The sequence below is a fragment of the Meleagris gallopavo genome, chromosome 8 (genome assembly GCF_000146605.3).
Source record: "Meleagris gallopavo isolate NT-WF06-2002-E0010 breed Aviagen turkey brand Nicholas breeding stock chromosome 8, Turkey_5.1, whole genome shotgun sequence".
Classification (NCBI taxonomy): Eukaryota; Metazoa; Chordata; class Aves; order Galliformes; family Phasianidae; genus Meleagris; species Meleagris gallopavo.
Window position 1 is genome coordinate 8906015 of NC_015018.2, and position 7617 is coordinate 8913631.

The 7617-nt window shown below is 40.1% G+C and overlaps 1 long non-coding RNA gene across 1 annotated transcript; it reads left to right on the forward strand.

Moving 5' to 3' along the window:
• Positions 1–14: 14 nt before the first annotated feature.
• On the forward strand, positions 15–6745 carry LOC109368938. The gene is made up of 3 exons (XR_002117437.2): positions 15–362; positions 5911–6052; positions 6668–6745. It is a non-coding gene; the product is annotated as an uncharacterized LOC109368938 (long non-coding RNA).
• The last annotated feature ends 872 nt before the right edge of the window (positions 6746–7617 follow it).

Consider the following 7617-nt stretch of genomic DNA (forward strand, 5'->3'; position numbering starts at 1 on the left):
TCCTGGGGCGGGCTGCGCCGCGGCGTCACGTGGGCGCGCTCGAGCACGCGGTGCCGTTATGGCCGTTATAGCCGTTGCGGCGCGCGGCGCTCTGTGGCGTTTCGCGCCTCGCCGTCCCGAGCGGGTACAACGCAACCCTGAGCGGTCTTTTCATCATCCCTCACGTCGAGGGCAGCGCCTCGCCTTTTTCCTGCCTCGCTTCTAGCTATTGAGCGGCTGCCCGAGCGGGAAATCCTGACCCATGTAATATTCGTGCTGAATCCCGGCTGAAGACCAATTATAAATCTGTTTTTCTGCTTTTTCCTCTGATGCATGATGCACTAACCGAACTCGTTAAGGAGAGCAGTGCAGGCAAGCCATAGGTAACCCAGCAGTTATGTACAGTATTTAAGAGAATTGTAGTGCACATTGCTAACATGCTTAAAGCTCAGGTACAAAATTCTGGTACAAAAGGAACTTTCTCCACTTGCTTGATCTCTGTGGTCCGCCCTGGATCTGTGTGTGGTTTGGGGGCAGTTTGGAGGAGCAGAGTGCTGAGCCCTGCTGCACCTGCGGGAGCTTCACCTGCTGCAGTGACATTGGTGGTGGTTTGGAGGGTTACTGGCAGCATGGCTCAGCTAGGCTGAGAAAAACCTGGTTCAGGGCCCAGAGACAACTCAAGCTAGCAGTACAATGGAGATGCATGCCAAATTTGCTGTCAAATTGCTCTTCTGTTTGAATGGCAGAAGTTAGCCATGATTCTGTTTAGAACTAAAGAATCTAGCTCCCAAACCATGTAAATGAGAGAGCGAAAGTTGAGTTACTGAATTTAGTCTGTTTTTGACACTATCTATTTCATGTTCTTTCCCGTGGAGTCATGAAGGCCTGGAGGGCTGTACCTGCTGTATAAGTGTCATGCATGCTGTGTCAATATGCTACACTGTGCAGCAGGGTACGTTGGCCTGTATGGAGCTGCAGGCAGCCTTGGCTAGTCTGCCTGCAACACATATATCATTGCCTTAGGGTACTGGCAAGCACCAGCATACACAGTGCTTCAACTGTGAGAAGAATGTAGGAGAATAATCGTAGGATTCTAGGAACTGGGTCTTGAAAGTAAATGACACGTCTGTAAGCCCTTCACTATAGGGACAGAAAGAAAAGATGTTAGTAAGCTGGTTATATTTTAAGATTTTGTATAAATCCTGAAAGCAAATGACCCTTGTTGGATGTGTGGTATCAAGGGAAAAGATAGGTTGTTGGGACAAAGTTACTGTTTAGACTGGAAGGATTCTTTTGCTTGGTAAGAGTTTATTCAGAGTTCTGGTAGCCTATTTTCAGAAACCCAGTAAGTAAGCTTCCACTGTGCTTCCACAGCCATCTGAGTGCAGAAGTGTGTAGTTGTGCAATTCCAACTAGTACAAACTCTGTCTAAATTCCTGTAGCTCCTGCTGAAAACAGTATCATTTGCAGGGCAATCAGAGCAGACAGCTGAGCTCACAAGCTTATCGTCTGTGTCTGTTCAGAAGATGACCTGAAACCCTGTATTGGCTAATATTTAGCTCTTAGCTCTGCTAAGAAAACCCATGCAAGAAAAAAGTCAACCCATGCAGCAGGTGATATAGTTTGCTTTAAATCAGTGCTTTTGGTGAATGCTGAAGAACTCGTGTCCCTTTCATGCCTTTCCTTTGCACTTCACAATGAATTTAGGCATTTAGGCTGTGTGAAAGGTACTTGACTGACAGTCCTGAAAACTGAACTCCAGATTAGGTCCAGCACAAGCAAGCAGGCTTCTCAGTGCTACCAGGGAGAAAATTTTGTGAGGTTGAGAGTAGTTCATTCATTTACACAAGCAAAGATGGGATTTCCTGGGGACAATGACTGACTGTTCACCTTAAGACTTAATGGAAAAATATAGCTAGATCAAGTAACTTGATGAATATTTCAAAAAAGCAGTGTAAATTGCAGAAACCAAGAAAGAAAATCTTACAATTTGGGTCTGTCTATTAACTGTTACAAAAGCTATCTGTCTTTGCAAAGGACCTTGCATCACAGGGATGAAGTAAGAGACAGTATAAGTTAAATAATCATAGAAAATGCTTAAAGACTACATTGTAAGCTTAAAAAATGATTTCTTAATCACGGATTGCACGATATATCAGGATATAATGATAAAGTAAATACATAGCTTGCTCCAAAAGTAGTGCCTCCTATTTATTTCCATGAAAACTGCAATAAATACAAAGAGCACAATAACACTATTAGAGCAAATTCTTATCTACAAAACTAGCTATGTTTTTTTGTCAGCAAGGAACAAGAGGCTGCATGTAACACTTGTCAAAATCTGCATCAGAGAAGGTGACCCACTGTCACTGTCTCCACTGCTGAAATGCAGCATGCACCACCTCACTATGTTCATATCCACTAGTTGATATCCATAAACGTTCAGAAAGTGTTGATGAATGTCTGTAGGTGCCATTTTTTTCCACATGGAAGAATTCAATTCCATACCTTTGCTTCATCTGCGCTTCCATGTCAGACGTCGTTTGTCAGACTGCCCCTCTGCTGCCATCTGTTACACGGCAACAAAATGTAACAAATTGGTGGGAAGATTCAAACTCTACAGTTGTAGCACCAGCATTTGCCTATGACAAATAGGGCCAACAGAATAAACTAGAAAACGTTACTTTCAGAGCAATCCTTGTAGTAGCAGGTATTGTCTTTTGAGACACACCAACTTTTCATGGATGTTGAAGGCAATACAATTTGATAAGTTTCCAGTAATTCCCTCAAATATCAGGTAAACTCTCACAGTATTACAAAAGAAAGCTAAATATACTCTGATACCACAGTGTCAAGATGCCAAAAGTTTGCTAGACTGTTCTAGCTAACAGAAATACAAAGGTTGTGAGAAGGAAGCTTTGGAATCTGTATTTGCCTATGAGTTAATGGAAAATATTTTTGTAAGTTCTCTGAAACTGGCATTGCAGTTAATTTTTAAACTGTCATGTTCTTTCTTCACTACCGTATAGTTACTGGGTCTAGGATATCTTACATTAAAACTATGTGCTGGATACTAAAACTACAAGTTCAATTCAAAAAAAGCAATAAATTAGTAATCCGTTTTTTTTTCTAACATCTGATTATTCTGTTTCAGATCTAAAGTACTGTTAAGCAGTACTGTGGAAAGCTAATAGTCTTTACAGCATACTCACTCCGTTTTCACCAGCTTTAATTTATTATCTGTAATGCTTTTTGCAGACAAATTCATTTATACTCTTAAGATATAGCTTCTTTTTGTGCAAAATTGAAAGCCCTGAATCTATAAGAAGGCATAGAGAGTGTGATACTATCCTTCAAAATAGGCATGGGATAAAAGAGCAGAAGCCATGCAAATTCTACGTTTCAAGGAATGGATTACTAAGTATTTTATTAAATTTCCTGACAAGAATAGTTGGCTGACAGTTGTGTAACTTTTATGATAGTATCTTGAACTCAGACACAAGACAAACTGATACCAGTCATGATGTCAGGACTGTGATTACATTGCTCCCCATTCACAGCAGATACTGTGGTGACAAAAATATTTATGGTTGTGAGATTTTTCATTGCTGCACCATTGTAGATGAACTGCAGTTATGTTATTCTGAGTACGGTAGCTTCAGATGAGTCATGTTTTCCATTATAAATCTGAGATAATAGATTGAGAGAGGTTTTTGTTCTGCAGAAAAGTGATATAAAGTCTGTTCTGTGTGATTGGCGCATTTGTCCTCTTATTCAGCACCCACTAAGCAAATAGGATGGAGCTACACTGCCTAAGCTAACACTTGTGTTCAGTGTCCAGAAGCATGATACCTCACACGGGTAATAAAGCACTGGCCTTTGTGCTGTGCTGGAGTAGAAGGACTAGGAGTGTTCATCTACTCAGTTCTGCAAACTGGGCTGTGATAACTGGGGAGGTCATATGGGAGGTAATAATGAGTTGGTTAGGGAAGTAAAGCCCCTCTGTTTTCCAGCTAGACTTGGAAGACAATGGCTCACTGTGCTACAATTCACTGAGAAGCTTTTAATATTTTACTCTCTTTTGCCACAAAGGTACTCTCAGAATTACAGCTGTGGTCAACATAGCCTTTTTCAACCAAATCAGTAATATGCTTCAGACAGTGGTATCCCGTTGCTGAGTATTCTCTGACTGTGCCCATAACATCCCACAGGCTGTGCCCAGATCCTGCTTACATTTCCATCCCCAATTATTTGATGCTAGGGTAGTTGGAATTCCTGCTCTCCACATCTCTGTGTGGCAAAGATTTTACTGGCCATAACTCCCGAAAGACATCAGAATCACAGTGATTCATCTACTCAGGACTTTCAGAGCCTTTCTTAGAAAGCCTTATGATGTCTTGAAGCTGTAATTTAACAAATTGTTCAAAAGAGGTGAAATATGTGATTCCTTCTTACAAGGTTTCAGCCAGCCCATATGTAAAACACTGCATTGTTTGGTGGGAATTGTGAGCAGACCAGCAGCTGAATGAAATCTCAGAAGGCATGTTATAAAATTTTGCTGAAGATCTAGATCATCTTTATAGGCTGCTATAATATTCTAACGCTGAAGCAATGACCACAGTGAATCATTTTGTGATCGTACCAGAAAAATGTGTGTGAGCCTGGAAGAGGTTGGATAAAGATACTGGCTTGGAAAATACATAAGAAGGAAAAAAAATTCATTGGCAAATTGTTGTAACAATGAAATATTTTAGCCTGAGCAGACATACTAGTTAGGTTCGGGAAATGCCAAATCCATAATATGCAAAGTCATGCAGAGGGGATCCATCCCTAATTTTGGCAAGTCTACCTGAATCTCCCATTGCTTTATATCTCAGAAGTGGCAGGATTGAAGTGACAGCAGAATTCCTGAAGTCTAGTGGTTCTTACAAATGAAATTCTACTAGCTCTGCTTCGACAGATGGCTTCTGTTTATCCAGCATCACTCAAAGTGGTGTTTTCTTACAGCTCTTTCTTGTTCAGTAGAAAAGCTTAAACCTGGTTGGACAAACCTATGAAGAATACACTCCAAAAAACGCCGGAAAGAAAAACAGTGTTATGGAAGAAGAAAAAGAGATAAACCTTTTCCTTCATTAATTTCTGTGCTTTAATAAAACACGATCAGTAAAATACATCTAGGCACACCTAACTAGTCTTATGGGAAGCACCACATTCAGCAAGTAAAGCTTATATGACTTCATTAGAAAACCCAATTGATTCAGGAAAAAAAGAGTCATAAAATAATGTAACGTTCGATTGTCTGAAGATTATCCATTCTTGAGTTCAGATGTAAAGCCAAGAGCAATAACTGATAAAAAATTTCCTATCCTACCCTACCCTGCCCTACCCTACCCTACCCTACTCTACCCTACCCTATCCTTTTTCCTACACTGGAAATGCGGAGTTCAGGAATGGATTTAGTATAGGGATGAAGTCCCTCCATTTGTATGGTTTGGTGTGCTCCTGCAACGTTTGGTAAAAGCAGTGTTCAAAGTCTGCCTAGCCTGAATTGCACAAAACCTCTGCTCAAAACCACTGTGGATTGTTGACTCCACCAATACAGAGGATTTGCACCAGTGTAGCTGTGTTCCTAGCAAATCCCCAATATAACAAGCCAAGGCCTGTAATGCTACCTGGGTTTGGTTCTCAGCAACATTTCACCGTAACCTCTCACCATGCAGGGATTGTGAAATGCTACCAAACCAGAACAGCATGGTTTTACTCGGCTTTACAAATAAGCAATCAGTTGCAACTAATGGGGAATAAATCCATTGTGAATTAAATGCCGGGTAGCTGAAATCTGAGATTAATCAAATTACTTGTTTGCCTGTGCATATTCTTCCAGGGATCAGTCAGTTTCAAAGAAAAATATAATTTTATTTCTCTTTCTAGGTTTAGTGATACAAATGTCAAATTGCTTTGTGTGCCTTCGCTTCTGATCTGGGACAAGTGAGGAAGATGAGAATTGCCTCCAATCCCTATCACCAAGGACCAAACCTCTCTTCAGTAGAATGCATGGGATTCTCTCATAAAGGTATCACTCTAACAAAAGCATCGTTTTTCTAGTGACTGTACACGTCAGTTCAAGTACTGCTTGCTGCAAAAGAGCTCTGGAACACATATTGGAGCTGCTGCGCTTGCTTCTCTGTGCACCCATTTATTCTGTTTGTTAGTTAAAACAATTATGGATGTGAAATGAGATTTTATTTCTGTCCTGACAAATATCTCACAATTCCAAAGAACTATGGCCAAAACAAGCCAAGTTTTTTCTCTACAAGAGTACTAGAAAAACAGTACCATCCGGTATCTCGGATATGATATGGATATGAAAATGGATACAGATATCTGAAAGCACAGCACTATTAATTATTCTTTGTTTTTGCAATGCCCTGTTTTTTGTTAGCAAATAATTACTGAGGGCATATGTCGCTGAAGTCAAGAAATTCTTTATTGTTTTTTATGAGATCAGTCACTGTGCAAGTTCTATCAGTGCTTCAAGTTATTGGTTACTACTCTGCTAGAACTTTCAGGAAGCACCAGATTGCTTGAAGAATCGTTTTTTTAAAATATTTGAGGAACATTCAGGCACTTTGAACTTAAAGAAAAGCACAGGACAGTTAGCATAAGCAGTGTTTTTGTTATTTGGCAGCCAGCTCTTCTCATGCACTGAAGTACACTTTTGACCCCTTGTGAAGAGTCTGTTTATTTACTCGTAAGTACGTGGTTCAACCTGTATAATTATAATTATCAATGATAGTACTTTTGTTTTTTTGTCCATAAGAAGCATAAAATGTATATCATTATGTATTGAACTTTTGAATATTATGTTTATACTTCTGTGTAGTTCAGAAAGCATGAACTCATTTGGTTTTTTAAGTATTCTATTCATTTATTGATCCATTTCTCAAATATTTTTGCTCATTTAATTGTAGTCTGTTGTGAATGTTTCATTTCTTTGTTCCTTGTTCAGTAGGCCTTTTGACTAATACAGTGCAGAAATATTTTTAAGGGGAGGGAAGATAGTAAAACTAAATCTGGCTACAAATTTTGAAAAAACAAAGTAACATAGGAGAGAGAGCACTGCCAGTTTAGAAGGCAGAAGACTAGATTTGCTAAGAGTAGTTGCTACAAATTATCTTTCATAAACCTGTTATTCCCAATTTTCTCTAAGTAGAAATTCTGAGATGTGAGATCGGAGTGTCAATGAATCTTAAAGTAAGCAGCCAGACTTCAGAGATGAAGGTCTGGTGTAGCAGAAATGCCATGTCATGGCTCGAACCAGTGAATGAGTACCTGGTGGGAAGGCAGGGCCAACCCAGGTGCATGCAATGCACTTGAGTGCCAGGAAGGGGTGGAACCAGGATCCAAATCTCATTTAAGGGTTGGCAGTGGAAGCAAGAGTAAGATCTTTGTTTAACTGAGGCCTTTTGAGGGTGAGTAGTTTTTTTTCTTGTTATTTGGTGGGATTTTTTTTCTTTCTCTTGGTGTCTGTGGCCACTGCACTTGGTCTTATTCTTACTTGCTGCAGCCTAGGGCTTTACCACCATGCTGTTGTTACTGTGCTTTTCATTGTACTGTAATGTTATACCTGGCAACTCT